Consider the following 20,980-nt stretch of genomic DNA (forward strand, 5'->3'; position numbering starts at 1 on the left):
TCCTAAATACTATGTCTTACTTTAAAAAAGATGGATGCATATAACTGTGCTTTTGTTTACCCTCAGTTTAAAGTGCTCAGTCCTGAGAATGAAAATAAGGTATCTTGTTTTCCTCTATTTCAAAATATAACTCTAATAGTATGCTTTTAAAAAATATTCTGTTTTTTGCTTGGTTGATACTGCCTAGAAAATAATTTGCTCTGAAAAGAAAATTATCAAAAAGTCATTCAAAGCATTCAGAAAAACACTTTTGTTTTTAAAGGACAAATAACAATACAGGAGACCAGCATTATTAAATCTATCAATCAACAAGTGAAAAGCCACAGCTGTGGTCCTGGCACTGACTGCCCAAAGGCACGCAAAAGTATCAAATGACTTTATGTAAAGTTTTAACAAAATCTGGATGGAGTCCTAGCTGTATCACTTAAGAAAACATTTACATGTATGTTTTTGTATCTTCATTTTGTCCCTAATTACCTTTTTAGACTGCCACAGGTACATATTACTAATAAAACTTAGTTTTCAATAATAAACCATTTTGTCTTGTTTTTTAGCTTTCACTTTAATAAACTCACTAAAAAATAAAATTTTCAGAAATTGCTATGTTGTTTTCAAATTATACTTCATATAGAAATATCACTCAATCAGTGAATACCCTGTTAACGATGAGAGAAAAAACAATAAGATTTTGTCCTGTGATGGGTAATTAGCATTGTATCAGATATGTATTTGTTTAGAAGCAACTTTAAGATTTAATGTTTAAAGATCACAGAAATGCTTTAAGTCTGTAGCAATAAGTGGTGAATAAAAATTTACATATAAAGTACTTATCATTTGTCATCATGAAATTAAGAAAACTCACATATTTATGATAGCTTATGATACATAAAACATTATATGAATATATATATATTATAAATGTGTTGATATGAAGGTTAATAGTTCAGAAAGTAGTAATAACTGCATAATACAAGCTTATGCAGCTCTATCTAGCCTCCAAACTGTCCAATTCCAGGTGAAGGTTAATCACTTACTATGGGTTCTTCATCAAAATCTGCTATAGTATTCTATTTGAAAACAAATCTCATATCTAAGTTATCCATAACTGTTGTAATATATTTAATGTTTAAATGCCATATCCTTCATGGACATTAAGAATTTTAACATAAACTATTAGAAAAAAATCTAGAAATGTAGAACACTTAAAGAATTTAATGAATATGAATGTCTAACATAAGAAAAGTCACAGATGAGAACATCCTTGGAAATGTTAATAACAAAATAATGTTACTTGGTTAATTTCAAATTGTATTTCAGTTTTCAACAGAATCTACAAGTATAAGTTGAATGCATAGAAAAAAAGAAAAAAATCAAATTTATATGACATTTCTGGTCAAGATATTAGAAAAAATTGACATAAAAGCCTTCCTTCCTTATTTCATGTACATAATCAATGAATCAAATATATCAAATATGAATACCTGAAAAGACAGTTTAGAGTGTAACAGTGTACTGCTCTGGCAGAAGACCCAGTTTGGTTCCTAGCAGTCATTTGTCATGGCTTGCAATCACCTGTGACTTCAGTTTCAGTGCATCTGAAGCTTCCAAAGACATATGCACATCAAGACACATACCACCCCACACATAAACACACACTTAAAAATAAAATTAATTCTTTAAAATTATATTACACATGGACATATAAAGAGAACAAATGTGAGACAGTCATGGTTGTCCTGGGTAAAGCAATTTGGTTAATGTTGTTTTGTATTAATCAAAAACTTAGAAACCAAGAAGTTTAGAAAAATATCAGCACTTGATTGAAAAGACCAGTTAAAAATGGAAAAGTTTAGTCTATACCCACAGTTTGAACCACAGAAACTGGGAAAGTTAAAAATAAGTTGTCATTTTTTAAGTAATGAATGCAAATAACAGGGTCCAAAACAATGAATCCAGAATGATAAGCTCCCAAGTTGAAATAAATACATAGAAAATTAAGCAAAAAGTAAAATAATTCCTCATGGTCTTGGCTAACAAAAATACATTCTTTGAGGATAAATTTGATAATCTACTGTATATATTTAGAGTTCCATCAATGAAAACATTAATTGGTTTGCTAATCAAATGCAGGGCCCATCAAAACTTTATGTCATGATCCACCCATATTGGACAATACAATCAGATAATGTCTAAAAATCCCATTTTACACAAAATGTATAATGTACAAAATTGTTTTAGAATCTAAAATGTAACAAAAGAATTTTTATGTAATTTTCCTTTTAGTAAAGTTTTGAATGATTTTTAATTAAATTTTTATTTTTATAGTAGTTACAGTTTATTTACTTTGTATCCCAGATGTAGCCCCATCCCAATCCCATCCTCCCTCCCTCATTTCCTCTCTGCCCCTCTCTAAGTCCACTGATAAGGGAGGTCACCCTCCCCTTCCATCTGACCCTAGCTTATCAGGTCTCTTCAGGACTGGCTGCAATGTCCTCCTCTGTGGCCTAGCAGGGCTGCTCCTCCCTCGGAGGTAGGGGGTGGGAAGAGGTGAAAGAGGCAGCCGTTGAGTTCATGTCAGAATGATTTTAAGCATGTATGTTAAAAAAGTGAGAGGTACTTAAGAAAATACTCATTATACAAATCCAAGGGAATCATGACTTTCAGAAAGAATCATCAATAAGAAAATTTGTCAGTAAGAAAAATTCTAAGAACAAATTAAACAGTATGCTGTAAAAATCATGTTTTTTAGGGTGACACTAGGTTGACTAGATATGAGAGGAGTTACAGAAGTTTGATATACCACGCAACCATACAACAGTAAAGAGAAATGTGTTGATATTCTGTAATGACTAATAATGCTGAAATGGAGAAGGCCTAGATCCCCTGCTCTGATGCAGCCCAATAAGCATCTCAGTCTCCATGTGCATTCCCTAGTAAGGGAGCAGGGCTGTCTCTGACATGGACTCAGTGGCCCACTCTTTGATAACCTCCCCGTGGTGAGGTGTCCCAATGAGGCCAAAGAGAAATAGGATCCAGAGAGTCCTTATAAGACTTGATAGGATAGGGTCAGATAGTAGGGGAGAAGGACCTCCTCTATCAGTGGACTAGGGGAGGGACATAAGAGAGGAAGATGGAATGAAGGTGGGACCAGGAGAAGATGAGGGATGGGGCTACAGCCAGAATACAAAGTTAATAAACTGTAATAAATAATAATGATAAAGAAAAAAATTAAAAAAGAAAGCAAAATAATGCTTACACTACCACCTAGCATAGAATAACTAGCAATGAATTTATAGCAGAATAAAGAAAAAGTAAAATAGGATTATATACAGAAACAATTGTTTTCAGACCTTGGAAAGTGGTTACCCAAACATTGCTTCCTATGAGGATAAAAACAGCCAAAATCCTACAATGAACCCAGCTGTCTTGCTTGAGGCATATTCAGAATTTTGATTATTAAAGAAAAACAATAGCAGAATAGGGCAATCTTTGGTGCTCAGGCAGGTCACAGGGGATGAAATGTCAGAAGTGCCACACAAGATTGGAGGGAGCCCACCAAACAGTGAGTCAAAAAAATCCAAAATAAAAATAAAAACTTTGAATGGAAATAAATCATACAAAATCTGGGAAATGCGTTATATAGAGTTGAGTTGCTATAGGTCAGTCTTGATTCTCTTCAAACTCTCCTGGGTAGGAATGTGGTTCCCAGCATGGTACCTTAAGAAAATATTAGAAACAGTAAAATAAGGAAATAGTGATTGGTGTATCTTGAAATATAGTTTTAGTCAGACAGTTTAACACTCTGTCTTATTCTTATTACTATGTGTAGCCAGAGATATACATATGTTTTGTGTGTGATTACACATAGATTTTCAGACTTTTCTCTAGATACATGAAGAAATTTATTGATGTTATTTTTAATTGTATGTATCTGCATACCACTTAATATGATTTAATCAATAATTCTGTGAATAAAGAATTTCTTTATAAATTTTGTGTCCAACTTTTATTTAAATAGTATTTAAGGCCTTTATTGCACAAATTCATTAAATTTATATACATTTATTGCTATTTTATCTTTAAAAGAACTTCAATTGTTACTTTTTTTTTCATTTTGTGTCATGAAGTTTATATATATATTTATATACGTAATATATATATATATATGAGTACTACTAATGTCCATATCATTTTCAACATGTCTGCTGAATTCAAGTGTTATATTTAATAATTTTTACTAAGATTTAAGTTTTTTCTATATAAAATCATCTTTTCGTTTAAAAAAAAAGACATCCCTTTCAAAATGATGGCAGAAATTTGTGTCTCACATGTTCATGTTGAAGAATCAAATTAGAACACTAATTTTCAACAATTACCAAAATCAAAAGCTTGATATCAAGGATTAACTTAAAACATCAGCCACAGAACTCCTAAAAGACAACATAAGATTATGAATGAATTAATCAGGACAATAAAGTTGGAAAGAATCCTAGAACTAAAAAAAAAAAGGATAAAACAAAACAAAACAGCAATAACGAAAATAACATATAGCATATAGGATGACAATAATGAACTTGCATGTAAACAAAAAGAACAGTCAACAATAAAACTCAAGTGACAACACATTCTGGAGAGGATATGGAGAAAGAGGAACCCTCCTCCACTCCTGGTAGGAATGTAAACTTGTACAACCACTTTGGAAGTCAATCTGGCACTTTCTCAGACAATTAGGAATAGTGCTTTCTCAAGATCCAGCTATACCACTCCTAGGCATATATTCAAAAGATGTTCAAGTACACAACAAGGACATTTGCTCAAACATGTTTGTAGCAGCTTTATTCATAATAGCCAGAACCCATCTGGAAACAACCCAGATGTCCATCAACGGAAGAATGGATATGGAAATTGTGGTACTTTTATACAATGGAATACTACTCAGCAATTAAAACAACTACTCAGCAAATTAAAACAAATTTGTAGGCAAATGGTAGGATCTAGAAAAGATCATTCTGAGTGAGGTATCCCAGAAGCAGAAAGACACACATGGTATATATTCACTTATGAGTGGGTACTAGACCTATAAGATAGGATAAACATACTAAAATCTATACACATAAAGAAGATAAAAAAGAAAGAAGACCCAGGGTAAGATGATCAATCCTCATTTAGACAAATGGGATGGACATTGGATGTAGGAGAAAACAAGTAACAGGACTGGAGCCTACCGCAGAGGGCCTCTGAAAGTCTCTACTTAGCAGTGTATCAAAGCAGATACTGAGACTCATAACCAAATGTTAGGCAGAGTGCAGAGAATCATATGAGAGAAAGAGGAGTTAATATAATCTGGAGAGGACAGGAGCTCCACAAGGAACAATGATATCTGGACACAGGGGTCTTTTGTGAGACTGTATATCCAGCCAAGGACCATGTATGGATATAATCTAGAACTCCTGCTCAATGTAGCCCATGGTAGCTCAGTATCCAAATGTGAACCCTAGTAAGGGGAACATGGACTATTTCTGATATGAACTCAATGGATGGATCTTTGACCTCCTCCCTCCCCACCCAAGGAAGGAGCAGCCCTGCTAGGCCACAGAGGAGGACTGTGCAGCCCGTCCTGAAGATACCTGATAAGCTAGGGTCAGATGCAAGGGGATGAGGTCCTCCCCTATCAGTGGACTTGAAAAGGGGTAGGGAGATGAGGGAGGAAGGGTGGGATTGGGAGGAAATGAGGGAGCGGGATACAGCTGGGATACAAAGATAATAAACTGTAACTAATATTAAAAAAATAAAAATTTAATTAAAAAAAGAATCAACCATATAAGGAGAATGAGTAATGTATGCATTTAATATACTGAGGTAATATAGTATATTAGGAAACCCAAGTAAACATTAAAAAATAAAACAACCTGTTTAAGGGTTAAAATTGTGGCTTAGCTTGGAGTCCCAGATCCGCGCGGCGGCTGCACCATTCTCCCAGGGCCCAAGTCTGCTAGACGCCATACTAGCTCCGCAGGATCACGATCACTGACGCTGCAGCAAGACCTCATAACCTGGCAGTGACAGCAGCATGGAGCTGGCAGAGCACATCAAAGAAGCAGGGCCAAACCAGTGAGCAGAGAGCCCGGATACCCTGATCTCTGCCAAGTGACCTGCCTGTAAGTGAGTGCACCCTTGAGAATCTGCAGATCCCCAGATCCTGGGTCCTTCTAATACAGAAGCCAGGCATTGAACCCTTTCCCACCCATATACCCACTTTGGGAAACAGAGGGGCACTTGGGACACTGAAGTTCCTGCTCTGTGGGTCTAATTGAGGAGTTAAGGCAGTTAATGCCAGAAATTGCACTGCGATCATCACTAGCGCCTGCAACATATACAGTGCAGAGCCTCTCCCACACACTCAAGGGTTCAACATTAGCCATCACTCTGTCCCTTGAGATACACGTCCACGCACACCTACACACACACACACACACACACACACACACACACACTTGCATTTGCCCCGTCTGCGCCTGCGTACTTTTCTCCCACAGGTACAGCTAGTCCTCAGCACATGCTAAGGACACGGGACCTCTCTCAGCTTGCTGAAGAACTCTCCAGATGCCAGAGAGAGACAGTACCAGTCTGATCTGCAGAATCCAAAAACAAACAGGGAAGGTTTCAGATAAGCCAATGGCCAGGGGTAGGCGAAAGAACACTTCCAACATAAATCAGGACATCATGACTTCACCAGGAAACCCCAAAATAGATGGCTACTCCAATTCATCAGAAGCACAGGAAAATGACCTTAAAGCCATGCTTACCCAATTATTTGAGGCTCATAAGGAGGAAATGAACAAATCTTTCAAAGAGTTGGCCAGTCAATTGGAGGTAAAGAAAGAAGAAATAGACAAAAGCCTTAAAGAAACACAGGCAAACATAGCCAAACAAATAGAAGCACAAGTAGAGATAAAATTAGTGGCATAGAAAAAGGAAATGAACAAAGAAATAGACACCATCGTAGAAAGTCAGGAATCCAAATTCAAACAGATGAAAGAAATGGTGCAAGGCATGAAAACAGAATTAGAATCAATAAAGAAAACACAAAATGAGAAAACCCTTGAGCTGGAGAACTTGGAGAAAAGATCAGGAACCACAAAAGTAAGCATCACCAACAGAATACAAGAGATGGAAGAGAGACTCTCTGGAGCTGAAGACACACTTGCAGAAATTGATACTTCTCTCAAAGAAAAAGTAAAATCAGAAAAGTTCCAATCACAAAATATCCAAGAAATCAAGGATGCTATGAAAAGACAAAATCTAAGAATAATAGGAATTGATAAAAAAGAAGACTCCAGGCTCCAAGGTCCAGAAAATATTTTCAAGAAAATCATAGAAGAAAATTTTCCCAACTTAAAGAAAGAGATGTCCATAAATATACAAGAGGCCTACAGAACTCCAAATAGACTAGACCAGAAAAGAAACACATCACGTCACATCATAGTCAAAACACTAAATCTACAGAACAAAGAAAAGATATTAAAAGCAGCCAGGGACAGGGTCTTTTCTGAGACTGACACTCAACCATATATCCATATATATATATATAGATAGATAGATAGATAGATAGATAGATAGATATCCATAGATATATATCCATATATCTATGGATATAACCTAGAACTTCGGCTCGGATGTGGCCTGTGGTAGCTCAGTAACCAAGTAGTTTTCCAAAGTAAGGGGAACACGGACTATTTCTAACAGGATCTCAAGGGCAGGCTGTTTGACACCCCCCCCCCAGGGGAGGAGCAGTCTGTTAGGCTACAGAGGAGGACTTTGCAGCCAGCCCTGAAGATACCTGATAAAACAGGGTCAAATGAAAGGGGAGGAGGTCCTCCCCTATCAATAGACTTGGAAAGGGGCAGGGAGGAGATCAGGGAGGGAGTGCGGGGTTGGGGAGGGAATGAGGGAGCGGGATACAGCTGGGACACAGAGTTAACAAAATGTAACTAAAAAGAAAAATAAAAAAAAAAGAAAAGAAAAAAAGAAAAAAAAAAAAAAAGCAGCCACGGAAAAAGGCCAAGTAACATATGAAGGTAGACCTATCAGAATCACACCGGACTTCTCATCAGAAACTATGAAAGCCAGAAGGGCCTGGGCAAGTATCATGGAGACTCTAAGAGATCACAAATGTCAACCCAGACTACTATACCATGCAAAGCTTTCAATCAACATAGATGAAGAAAACAAAATATTCCATGACAAAACTAAATTTACGCAATATCTACACAGCAAAGCAACCCTACAGAAGATAATAGAAGGAAAACTCCAATCCAATGAAAACAATTTCACCCAAGAAAACAGGGCATACAGATAAAATCCCAACAAAAATGAAAGGAACACAAGCAATGAAACAGGGTAAGATCACCGACTCCATTACAAAAGGAACTAACATGCATTGGTCACTACTATCTATCAATATCAATGGACTCAACTCACCAATAAAAAGACACAGGCTAACAGAATGGTTGTGGAAACAGTATCCAACATTCTGTTGCATCCAAGAAACACACCTATGCAACAAAGATAAACACCACCTCAGAGTAAAGGGCTGGAAAAATGTTTTTCAAGCAAATGGTTCCAGAAAACAAGCTGGAGTAGCCATCCTAATATCTAATAAAATAGACTTTCATGCAAAGTTAATCAAAAAAGATAAGCACGGCCACTATATTCTCATCTGTGGAGAGCCAAGCTCTGCTGCGCCTTAAAGATGGCGCTGGCTTCCGCCTCTTGTAGGCAAAAGCTCTCGGTAAACAACTCCTTATTTGGTTGTGTATGTGTATCGGGCTCGCTTCCGCAGTTGTGGACTAATCTGCAAGCGCCACGTAGCTTGTCAGGATTGGCTGGCCATAGGCTATTTAATTGGCGGGCTGGGCTTCCCGGGGGTCAGAAGATTGTTCAAGGTTCCTGAATAAACTGCATTGAGAAGAGTCCAGTGTTGCGTCTTCCTTGCTGGTCGAGGCGGTTGTGACAAGTGGTGGCCCTTACGGGGAATTTCTCTCTCCCATGGAGGACTCAGAACTTTCTACGGTCAGGGCAGTGCACTGGTAAGTTCCCAGGTAAGGCGGGAATCCGCGACAAAAGCGGGTAATTGCTCTTCTCTGTAGATAAAGAGAGAGCGAAGAAAGTTCACAGAGCCGTGAACTGAAAGTAAAAGTTTTTAACAAAACATTGCTGCTTTAGCGATGGGCGCTTCTCAGTCGCACCCAATTTTTTGCCTCTTAACGAGCTGCTTTGTTCAAAAAATTTAAAACTTAAGAAAGACACCTTAGAAAGATTTTTACGGGAGTGCGATACCGTTGAACCGTGGTTCGCAGTCTCAGGGAATCTTACGGTCTCCTCGTGGAAGAAACTAGGAAGAGATTTAGACTTTGCTTTTGAGCAGGGAACCCTTAAAGGTGGAGTAAGACCTATCTGGAAACTGGTGAGGGGCTGTCTTGAAGACCAGCGATGTAGTGAGGCAGTAGAAAATGGACAGGCCGCTTTAGAGATGTTACAGGAGGAGAGATCGGAACAGGCAGCCAGTGAAAAGGGGAGTAAGAATAAGAATAAATTATATCCCAGTTTCGAAGAATTGGACGACTCAGAGTCTACAGACTCAGAGGAAGAACTACAGGCTCTCATAGAGCAGATGGATAAAACAAAATTACGAAAGAGGAAGAAAAAGAAGGAGAGGGGAAATCCCGAGAGGGAGGAATGCTGTGAGCTCCCTTCTTGTCAAGCAATGCCGTCCGCCCCCCCCCCCCCCCTTATACGGCAGAAAAGAATGGTGGTTCAGGGCGCTCCTTCTGTCCAGGTACCTGGAGGGCAGTGAGGACAGAATTAAGATTAGCTTTACCAGTTTTCCAAGACCCACAAGGGAATAGATATGAAGAACCTCTGGACTTTAAGGTGATTAAGTCCTTAGCTGAGTCTGTAAGAGTTTATGGGATTACAGCCTCCTTTACCGTGGCACAGCTGGAGGCCTTAAACAGGCATTGCCTGACTCCTAGTGATTGGGACGGATTAGCTCGAGCTTGCCTCAGCCCAGGCCAATACTTAGATTGGAGAGCCTTTCTAATTGAGTATGCCACCGAACAAGCTGCAGCTAATCAAGCGGCAGAGAATCTGGCATGGGATAGAGATATGCTGCTCAGGCAAGGTCGTTTTGCCAATCAGCAGATAGGATACCCAGTTTCGAGTGGTCCACTGAGGATTATTTTTGAGAGTTCAGTCAAGGAAATAGAAGGGGGAAAATGTTACTTTTGGTCTTACCCTGTGTGTGTTTGGCCTCCATTTGTTTGGATTGTTAGTAATAGTAGTAGTTTTAATGACAGTTGGTTAGAGTGTTCTCTTGACAATTGTTTTTATGCGCTGTGTTGGGATGCTAGCTCCTTTCTTTTTGCAGTAGTAACCCGGATGCCCCGACATGTTCCCGTACCTGTAGAAGCTTCTAGCTCATGCAATTGTTTCGACAGAGAGAGATTTTGGCATTACTGCTGCCATTGTTACAGCCATCACCTTGGCTGCAGTAGGGGCTACTGTGTCTGCAGTAGCACTGTCTGGTACTGTACAGACAGCTGCTGCTTTGAACAATTTATCTGCAAATATTGCCCTCGCTTTGGATATGCAAACATCCTTTAATGCCCAACTGAAGGGAGGTCTCATGATTGTCAATCAACGCATTGACTTGGTCCAAGAGCAGATAGATACCTTATGGCAGATTGCTCAATTATGATGTGAATTCAAGTATCCAGGGTTGTGCGTGATCTCGATACAGTATCATAATTTTACTCAAACTGCTAATCTGTCAAGACAATTGTCAAGTTATTTGTTACAGAATTGGTCTGCAGACTTTGAGGACACCCTGAAGAAGCTGCGATTGGCCATAGTCCAAGTGAATTCTACACGTGTAGACCTGTCCCTTGCAACTGGATTAACATCTTGGATTTCCTCCACTATGAATCATTTGAAGGAGTGGGCAGGTGTTGGGGCAGTGTTTGGTCTATTTGTCCTAAGTTCCTTGATATGCTTCTGGTGTTTCTGTCAAATTAGATTCACACAGAGACGGAATGCAGTCATGATTGCTCAGGCATTTGCTGCAGTGGAGTTGGGACAGTCCTCCCAGGCTTGGGTGGCCTCCCTTAAAGCCTAATCATCACATTCAGGGTTCCAGGCTAAGCACTGCACTTGGGATATGCTGTTTGCTGCTAGCAGTCCCAAGGAGAGCATGTCTGATAGCTGTGGGTTGGTGCCGTCCTTGTCCACCATTATCCCATTACTTCCCGCCTTGGTGAAAATTCAGTGCCGACAGGTCTAGCACTACCTGGGTGGAGACACCTGGGGAGGGCCTAGACAATGTCCCAGTTTTGTACTTCCGAGATCAGACATCTACTCTCACCTGTCTGTTCTAAAACAAAAAGGGGGAACTGTGGAGAGCCAAGCTCTGCCGTGCCTTAAAGATGGCGCTGGCTTCCGCCTCTTATAGGCAAAAGCTTTCTGAAAACAACTCCTTATTTGGTTGTGTATGTGTATCAGGCTCGCTTCCGCAGTTGTGGACTAATCTGCAAGCGCCACGTAGCTTGTCAGGATTGGCTAGCCATAGGCTATTTAATTGGCGGGCTGGGCTTCCCGGGGGTCAGAAGATTGTTTAAGGTTCCTGAATAAACTGCATTGAGAAGAGTCCAGTGTTGCGTCTTCCTTGCTGGTTGAGGAGGTCACAACACTCATCAGAGGAAAAATCCACCAAGAGGATATCACAATCTTGAATATCTATGCTCCAAATACAAGAGCACCTACATTCATAAATGAAACATTATTAAAGCTTAAATCATACATTGATCCTAATACCTTAATAGTGGGAGACTTCAACACCCCACTCTCATCAAGGGAGAGATCAACTAGACAGACACCAAATAGGGAAATAAAAGCACTCACAGAATCCCTAAATCAAATGGACCTAATAGACGTCAACAGATCTTTTCGCCAAACTCACAGGAGTATACCTTCTTTTCAGCACCACATGGAACCTTCTCGAACATAGACCATATAGTGGGTCACAAAGCAAGCCTCAGCAGATACAAAAAGATTGAAATAATCCCTTGTATACTATCTGACCACCATGGACTAAAGCTGGGCATCAACAACAACAGAAACAACAAAAAGCCGACATGCACATGGAAACTGAACAACTTGTTACTCAATGACTGCTGGGTGAAAGAAAAAATAAGGAAAGAAATTAAAGACTTCCTAGAATTCAATGAAAATGAAGGCACAACATACCTAAATTTATGGGACACATTGAAAGCAGTGCTCAGAGGAAAATTTATAGCACTAAGTGCCTATAAGAAGAAATTCGTAACATCACATACAAACAATTTAATGGCCCAACTGAAAACCCTAGAAAAAAAAGAAGCAGATACACCCAAGAGGAGCAGACGCCTGGAAATAATCAAACTCAGGGCTGAAATCAATCAATTAGAAACAAATAAAACTATCCAAAGAATCAATGAAACAAAAAGCTGGTTCTTTGAGAAAATCAACAAGATAGACAAACCCCTAGCCAAACTAACTAAAAAGCAGAGAGAAACTATCCAAATCAGCAAAATCAGAAATGAAAATGGGGACATAACTACAGACTCTGTGAAAATCCAAACAATTATTAGGTCATACTACAAAAACCTATATGGCACAAAATTTGAAAATCTAAATGAAATGGATAATTTTCTTTACAGATTCCATCTACCAAAATTAAGCCAAGATCAGGTAGAAAGACTGAATAGCCCTATATCTCCCAAGGAAATTGAAGCAGTCATTAACAGTCTCCCCTCCAAAAAACGCCCTGAACCAGATGGCTTCAGCGCAGAATTCTACAAGACCTTCAAAGAAGGGCTCACACCAATTCTCCTCAAACTATTCCACAAAATAGAAACAGAAGGAACACTACCAAACTCATTCTATGAAGCCACAGTCACCTTGATCCCTAAACCACACAAAGATCCAACAAAAAAAGAGAACTTCAGACCTATCTCTCTTATGAACATTGATGCAAAAATACTCAATAAAATACTTGCAAACTGAATCCAAGAACACATCAAAGATATCATCCACCATGACCAAGTAGGCTTCATCCCAGGCATGCAAGGGTGGTTCAACATATGGAAATCCATCAATGTAATCCACCACATAAACAAAATGAAGGAGAAAAACCATATGATCATCTCCTTAGATGCCGAAAAAGCATTTGACAAAGTCCAACACCCATTCATGTTTAAAGTCTTGGAAAGATCAGAGATACAAGGCACATACCTAAAGATAGTAAAGGCAATATACAACAAGCCTATAGCCAACATCAAACTCAATGGAGAGAAACTTAAATCAATCCCACTGAAATCAGGGTCAAGACAAGGCTGCCCACTGTCTCCATATCTCTTCAACATAGTACTCGAAGTCCTAGCCAGAGCAATAAGACAACTAAAGGAGATCAAGGGGATACAAATCGGAAAGGAAGAGGTCAAAGTGTCACTATTTGCAGATGATATGATAGTATACATGAACGACCCCAAAAATTCAACCAGAGAACTCCTTCAGCTGATAAACACCTTCAGCAAAGTGGCAGGATACAAAATCAACTCAAAAAAATCCGAAACCCTCTACACCAAAGACACAAAGGCTGAGAAAGAAATTAGGGAAACAACACACTTCACAATAGCCACTAATAACATAAAGTACCTTGGTGTAACTCTAACCAAGCAAGTGAAAGACCTGTTTGAGAAAAACTTCAAGTCTCTGAAGAAAGAAATTGAAGAAGATCTCAGAAGATGGAAAGATCTCCCGTGCTCATGGATTGGTAGGATTAACATTGTAAAAATGGCCATCCTGCCAAAAGCAATCTACAGATTCAATGCAATTCCCATCAAAATACCAACTCAATTCTTTACAGACCTTGAAAAAAAGATTCTCAGCTTCATATGGAGAAACAAAAAACCCAGAATCTCCAAAACAATCCTGTACAACAACAGATCATCTGGAGGTATCTCCATCCCCGATCTCAAGTTGTACTACAGAGCAATAGTAATGAAAACTGCATGGTATTGGCATAAAAACAGAAAGGAAGATCAATGGAACCGCATAGAAAACCCAGAAATAAACCCACACACCTATGGATACTCGATTTTTGACAAAGAAGCCAAAACCATTCAATGGAAAAAAGACAGCATCTTCAACAAATGGTGCTGGTCCAACTGGATGTCCACATGCAGAAAAATGAAAATAGATCTATATTTATCACCCTGCACAAAACTAAAGTCCATATGGATCAAAGACCTCAACATAAAACCAGATACTCTAAATCTGCTAGAAGAAAAAGTGGGGAACAGCCTAGAACTCATTGGCACAAGAGACAACTTCCTGAACAGAACACCAATAGCACAGGCTCTAAGAGCAAAAATCAATAAATGGGACCTCATGAAACTGAAAAGCTTCTGTAAAGCAAAAGACACCATCATCAAAACAAAACGACTGCCTACAGATTGGGAAAGAATCTTCACCAACACTTTTTCTGTATATATAAAGAACTAAAGAAGCAGAAAAGCAACAGACCAAGAAATCCCATTAAAAAAAATGGGGAACGGAGCTAAACAGAGAATTCTCGAAAGACGAACATCAAATGACAGAGAAACACTTAAAGAAATGCTCAACCTCATTAGCCATTAGGGAAATGCAAATCAAAACATCCCCGAGATTTCATCTTACACCCATCAGAATGGCCAAGATGAAAAACTCAAGTGACAACACATGCTGGAGAGGTTGTGGTGAAAGAGGAACCCTCCTCCATTGCTGGTGGGAATGTAAACTGGTACAACCACTTTGGAAGTCAATCTGGCGCTTTCTCAGACAATTAGGAATAGTGCTACCTCAAGACCCAGCTATACCACTCCTAGGTATATACCCAAAATTTGCTCAAGTACACAACAAAGACATTTGTTCAACCATGTTTGTAGCAGCTTTATTTGTAATAGCCAGAACTTGGAAACAACCCAAATGTCCCTCAACAGAGGAATAGATACAGAAATTGTGGTATTTTTACACAATGGAATACTACTCAGCAATCAAAAGGGAGGAAATCATGAAGTTTTTAGGCAAATGGTGGGATCTAGAAAAGATCATTTTGAGTAAAGTATCCCAGAAGGAGAAAGACAAACTTGGTATATACTCGCTTATATAGACCTACAAGATATGATAAACATAATGAAATCTACAACCTAAAGAAGATAATCAAGTAAATAGACATGGGTGAAGATGATCAATCCTCATTTAGAAAGACAAATGGGATGTGCATTGAATGTATGACATGAGTCTACCGCAAAAGGCATCTGAAAGACTCTACCTAGCAGTGTTTCAAAGCAGACACTAAGACTCATAACCAAACCTTGGTAAAGTGCAGGGAATCATATGAAAGAAGGGGAGTTAGTATGATATGGAAAGGATAGGAGCTCTACAAGTACCAAATATATCTGGGCACAGGGTCTTTTCTGAGACTGACACTCAACCAAGGACCATCTATGGATATAACCTAGAACTTCTGCTCGGATGTGGCCTGAGGTAGCTCAGTAACCAAGTAGTTTTCCAAAGCAAGGGGAACAAGGACTATTTCTAACAGGATCTCAAGGGCAGGCTCTTTGACCTCCCCCCCCAGGGAAGGAGCAGTCCTGTTAGGCCTCAGAGGAGGACTTTGCAGCCAGCCTTGAAGATGCCTGATAAAACAGGGTCAAATGAAAGGGGAGGAGGTCCTCCCCCATCAGTGGACTTGGAAAGGGGCAGGGAGGAGACCAGGGAGGGAGTTGGGGAGGGGGAGGGAATGAGGGAGCGGGATACAGCTGGGACACAGAGTTAACAAATTGTAACTAAAAAGAAAAATAAAAATTAAAAAAAAATTGTGGCTCAATCGGTATAGTGCTTCAAGCCATGGGTTTAATGTCTAACATACCATAAGAACTGAATATGGAAACTCACACCTATAATCCTAGCACTCAGGAGCTAGAGGTGAGATGCCTGGGTCTAGCTTCAACTGCATAGCAGGTTTGAGGTCAGCCTGAGCTATGTGAGACCTTGTCTTTAATATATTATATATGTACATGCATATGTGTGCAATATATGTGTATAGTATGTGTATAATATATTATATTCATAATATGCATAATGTATTTTATACATGTATGTAGGTATTTTAGATATTTATATATACGTATATATGAATATTCGGATATATGTGGGTATTGAGATATTTGAGATATTTGGCTACATATAGTATTGAAATATTTGGCTACATATAGTATATACATATATATGATTATTTAGATACATGATATCCAAACCCATAAAATATACATATATATATATATATATATATATATAATTTGATATATTATATATCAAAATAAGCTGATTAAATAATGAGAACAGACTTAAGGAAATCTTTCTCAACATAAAAATGGGAGCTGAACAAGTGGCTTAGTGGTTGGAACATGAACGATTCTTACAAGGATCTGAGTTTGATTCTAGCTGTCATGTCAGATGTCTCAGAGCTGCAAGCAAATTCGTCTCCAAGCCATCTGACAGCACTGACTTTCACAGGCATCTGCATTCACATATGCACACCCCAGCACAGGAAAATAATCATACATATAATTAAAAACAAAATCTTTTTTTGTTTTGTTTTTTGGTTTTTGGTTTTTTTTAATATTTTTTATTTTTAAATAATTTATACATTCACTTGTTTCCCAGCTATAGTCCTCTTCCTCTTTCCCTCCCAATCCTCCCCTCCCACCCTCATCTCCTTGCCCCCTTCCGAGTCCACTGAGAGTGGGTGTCCTCCTCTCCTTCCATCTGGCACTAGCTTATCAGGTATCTTCAGGATGGTTCCAATGTCCTTATCTGTGGCCTAGCAAAACTGCTCCTCCCTCAGGGGGGAGGGGAAGCTTAATGAGCCAGACATTGAGTTCATGTCAGAAACAATTCCTCTCCCCCTTAATAGGGAACCCACTTGGATACTTGGGACTATGTCTGAGCAGGGGTAAAAACAGAATCTTAAAGACAATCAAACCTCGAGACTCCAAGTCTATTCGATCCACTTTATTGTTTGTCATGAACTGGCCAAGTGCACTGGACCATTCTCTTCATACACCCTTTTCAAATCAACAAACCTAGTGTAAGTCACACATTCAGTGTCCCAACCTAACCTGGCTACAACTGGTCATGAGGCCCCAACATTCCAGGCCCTACCCAGGACATACCCATTCCACATATGCTGACAACCCCCAACAAGCCACATATACGATATCCTAACTTCTGTTGCATTGTTGATCTTGGACATTCTGGCTGTGGCAAGATGCAATCTCAAAGTTGCTTTTAATTTTCATTTCCCTAATTTCTAAGAATGTAGAACATTTTATTGAAATATTTAATGGCAAGTTTTCTTTCTTCTATTGAGAACTTGCTATACAAAATCCTAGCCAATATTATTGAATGTGCCACTTACTATTTTTCTTTCAATAATATTTCCTTTTTTAATATTTTTATATTAATTACAGTTTATTCATTCTGCATTCCAGCTGTAGCCCCCTCGCTCATTCCTTCCCAATCCCACCCTCCTTCCCTCATCACCTCCCATGCCCCTATCAAAGTCCACTGGAAGGACAGGTCCTCCTCCCCTTCCATCTGACCTTAACCTACCAGGAACCATCAGAACTAGCTCCAGTGTGTTCCTCTGTGGCATGATAAGGCTGCTACCCCTGACCCTCAGGGACATGTGATCAAAGAGCCAGTCACTGAGTTCATGTCAGAGACAGTCCCTGTTCCCCATACTAGGGTACCCTCTTGGATACTGAGATGCCATGGGTTACAGTTGTACAGGGGTTCTAGGTTAACTCCACGCATGGTCTTTGGTTGGAATATCAGTGTCAGAAAAGACCCATGGGCCCAGATTTCTCTTTTTCTGCTTCTTTTTAAATTTTTTTATTAATTACACTTTATTCACTTTGTATTCCCCCCATAGCTCCCTCCCTCCTCCCTTCCCAATCCCTTCCTCTCTCCCCCTTCTCCAAGCATGCCCCTCCCCAAGTCCACTGATAAGGAAGGTCTTTCTTATTTTCCTTCTGCTCCTAGTGTAATAGGTCTCATCAGGAGTGGCTGCATTGTCTTCCTCTGTGGCCTGGTAAGGCTGCTCCCCCACCAGGGAAAGGTGATCAAAGAGCAGGCCAACCAGTTCATGTCAGAGACAGTCCCTGTTCGCATTACTATGGAACCCAGTTGGACACTGAACTACCATAGGCTACATCTGTGCATGGGGTTCTAGGTTATCTCCATGCATAGTGCTTGGTTCAGTATCAGTCTCAGAAAAGACCCCTGCACCCAGATTTTTTGATTCTGTTGCTCTTCTTGTGATGCTCCTTTCCCCTACTGGTCTTTCTATCTCCCCCTTCTTTCATAATATTCCCTACACTCTGCCCAAAGTTTGGTTATGAGCCTCAGCATCTGCTTTGATAATCTGCTTGGTAGTCTTTCAGTGGTGCTCTGTGGTAGGTTCCTGTCCTATTGCCTGCTCTCTCCATCTTCTGATGTCTGTCCAGTTTGCCTTTCTGCATAAGGACTGATCATCCTATTCAGGGTCCTCCTTTTTGCTTAGCTTCTTTAGGTGTACAGATTTTAGCATGTTTATCCTGTAATATATGTCTAATATCCACGTTTAAGTGAGTACATACCATGTGTTTCTTTCTGCTTCTGGGATACCTCACTCAGGATGATCCTTTCTAGTTCCCACCATTTGCCTACAAATTTCATGATTTCCTTCTTTTTAATTGCTGAGAAGTATTCCATTGGGTAAATGTACAATTTCTGTATCCATTTTTCAGTTGAAGGGCATCTGGGTTGTTTCCAGGTTCTGTCTATTATGAATCAAGCTGCTATGAACATGGTTGGACAAATGTCCTTGTTGTGTATTTGAGCATATTTTTAATTTATGCCTAGGAGTGATATAGCTGGATTTCGAGGTAACACTATTTGTAATTGTCTGAGAAAGGGCCAGAATGATTTCCAAAGTGGTTGTACAAGATTACATGCCAACCAGCAGTGGAGAAAGGTTCTCCTTTCTCCACACCTACTTCAGCATGTACTGTCACTTGAAGTTTTGATCTTAGCCATTCTGATGGGTGTAAAGTGAAATCACAACATCGTTTTGATTTTCATTTTCCTAATGACTAAGGATGTTGAACATTTCATTAAGTGTTTCTCTGCCATTAAATATTCCTCCACAGAGAATTCTCTGTACCCCATTTTTAAATTGGAATACTTGATTTGTTGCTTTTTACCTTCTCAAGTTCTTTATATATTCTGGATATTAGCCCTCTGTAAGATTTAGGATTGGTGAAGATCCTTTCCCAGTCTGTAGGTTGTCGCTTTGTTTTGCTGACAGTGTCCTTTGCTTTACAGAAGCTTTTCAGTTTCATGAAGTTCCATTTATTGATTGTTGGTCTTAGACCCTGTGCTGTTGGTGTTCTGTTCAGGAAGTTGTCTCCTGTGCCAATGAGTTCAAGGTTCTTCCTCACTTTTTCTTCTAACAGTTTTAGTACTTCTGGTTTTATGTTGAGGTCTTCGATCCACTTGGACTTTAGTTTTGTGCAGTGTGATAAATACGAATCTATTTCCATTTTTTACATGTAAATATCCAATTAAACCAGCAACATTTTTTTGAAGGTGTTGTCTTTTTTTCCATTTTATGGTTTTGGTTTTTTTGGCAAAAATCAAGTATCTGTAAGTATGAGGGTTTATTTCTGGGTCTTCTATTCAATCCTATTGATCCACCATTCTGCCAGTACCATACAGTTTTTAGTACTATTGATCTCTAGTGCGAGCTTGAAATAAGGGATGGAGATAACTCCAGATGATCTGTTGTTGTACAGGATTGTTTGGCAATTCTGGGTTATTTGTTTTTCCATATGAAATTGAGAATTGTTCTTTCAAAGTCTATAAAGAATTGTGTTGGTATTTTGATGGGAATTGCATTGAATCTGGAGATTGCTTCTTGGCAATCTTCAAATCTATGTTAATCCTACCTATCCATGAGCATGGAACATCTTTCCATCTTCTGATATCTTCTTCAATTTCTTTCTTCAGACACTTGAAGTTTTTTTTTTTCAAACATGTATTTCACTGGCTTGGTTAGAGTCATACCAAGGTACTTTTAAGATATGTAAATGAAATTAGAATCAATAAAGAAAACACAGAGAAAACCCTGAAGATGGGGAACTTACAGAAGAGTACAGGAACCACCAAGATAGGCATCACCAGGGGAATACAAGAGATGAAGGAGAGAATCTCAGGTGCAAAGATAGAATTGCAGAATTCACTACATCTCTCAATAAAAACATAAAACTGAAAAAGTTCCTTCATAAAACATCCAAAAAAATAAAGCACACAATGAAAAGAAGAAACCTCAGAATAATAGGATAAAAAGGACGATTGCAGGCTCCAAAGTCCAGAAAATATTTTGAGAAAACCGTAGAAGAAAATTTCTGCAACCTTAATAAATACATACCTTTAAACATACAAGAGGCTTATGGAAAATCAAATAGACTAGACCAGAAAAGAAATTATTCCCACCACAAACTAATCAAAACACTGAATCAACAGAACAAAGAAAATACATTAAAAGTGGCAAGTGAAAAAGGCCATGTAGCATATAAACACAGACTTATCAGAGTCACACCAGACTTCGCAACAGAGACTTTGAAAGACAGAAGGGCCTGAGTAGATATTATGCAGACACTAAGAGACCAGCCTACTACCCAGCATAACTTTCAATCAACATAGATGAATAAAAAATATTCCATGACATAACTAATTTTAAACAACATATCCGTAGAAACCCAGCCTTAAAGAAGATTCTAAAACTACAACACAA

The sequence above is a fragment of the Psammomys obesus genome, unplaced genomic scaffold, assembly GCF_907164565.1.
Source record: "Psammomys obesus unplaced genomic scaffold, mPsaObe1.curated_primary_1811, whole genome shotgun sequence".
NCBI classification, from domain to species: Eukaryota; Metazoa; Chordata; class Mammalia; order Rodentia; family Muridae; genus Psammomys; species Psammomys obesus.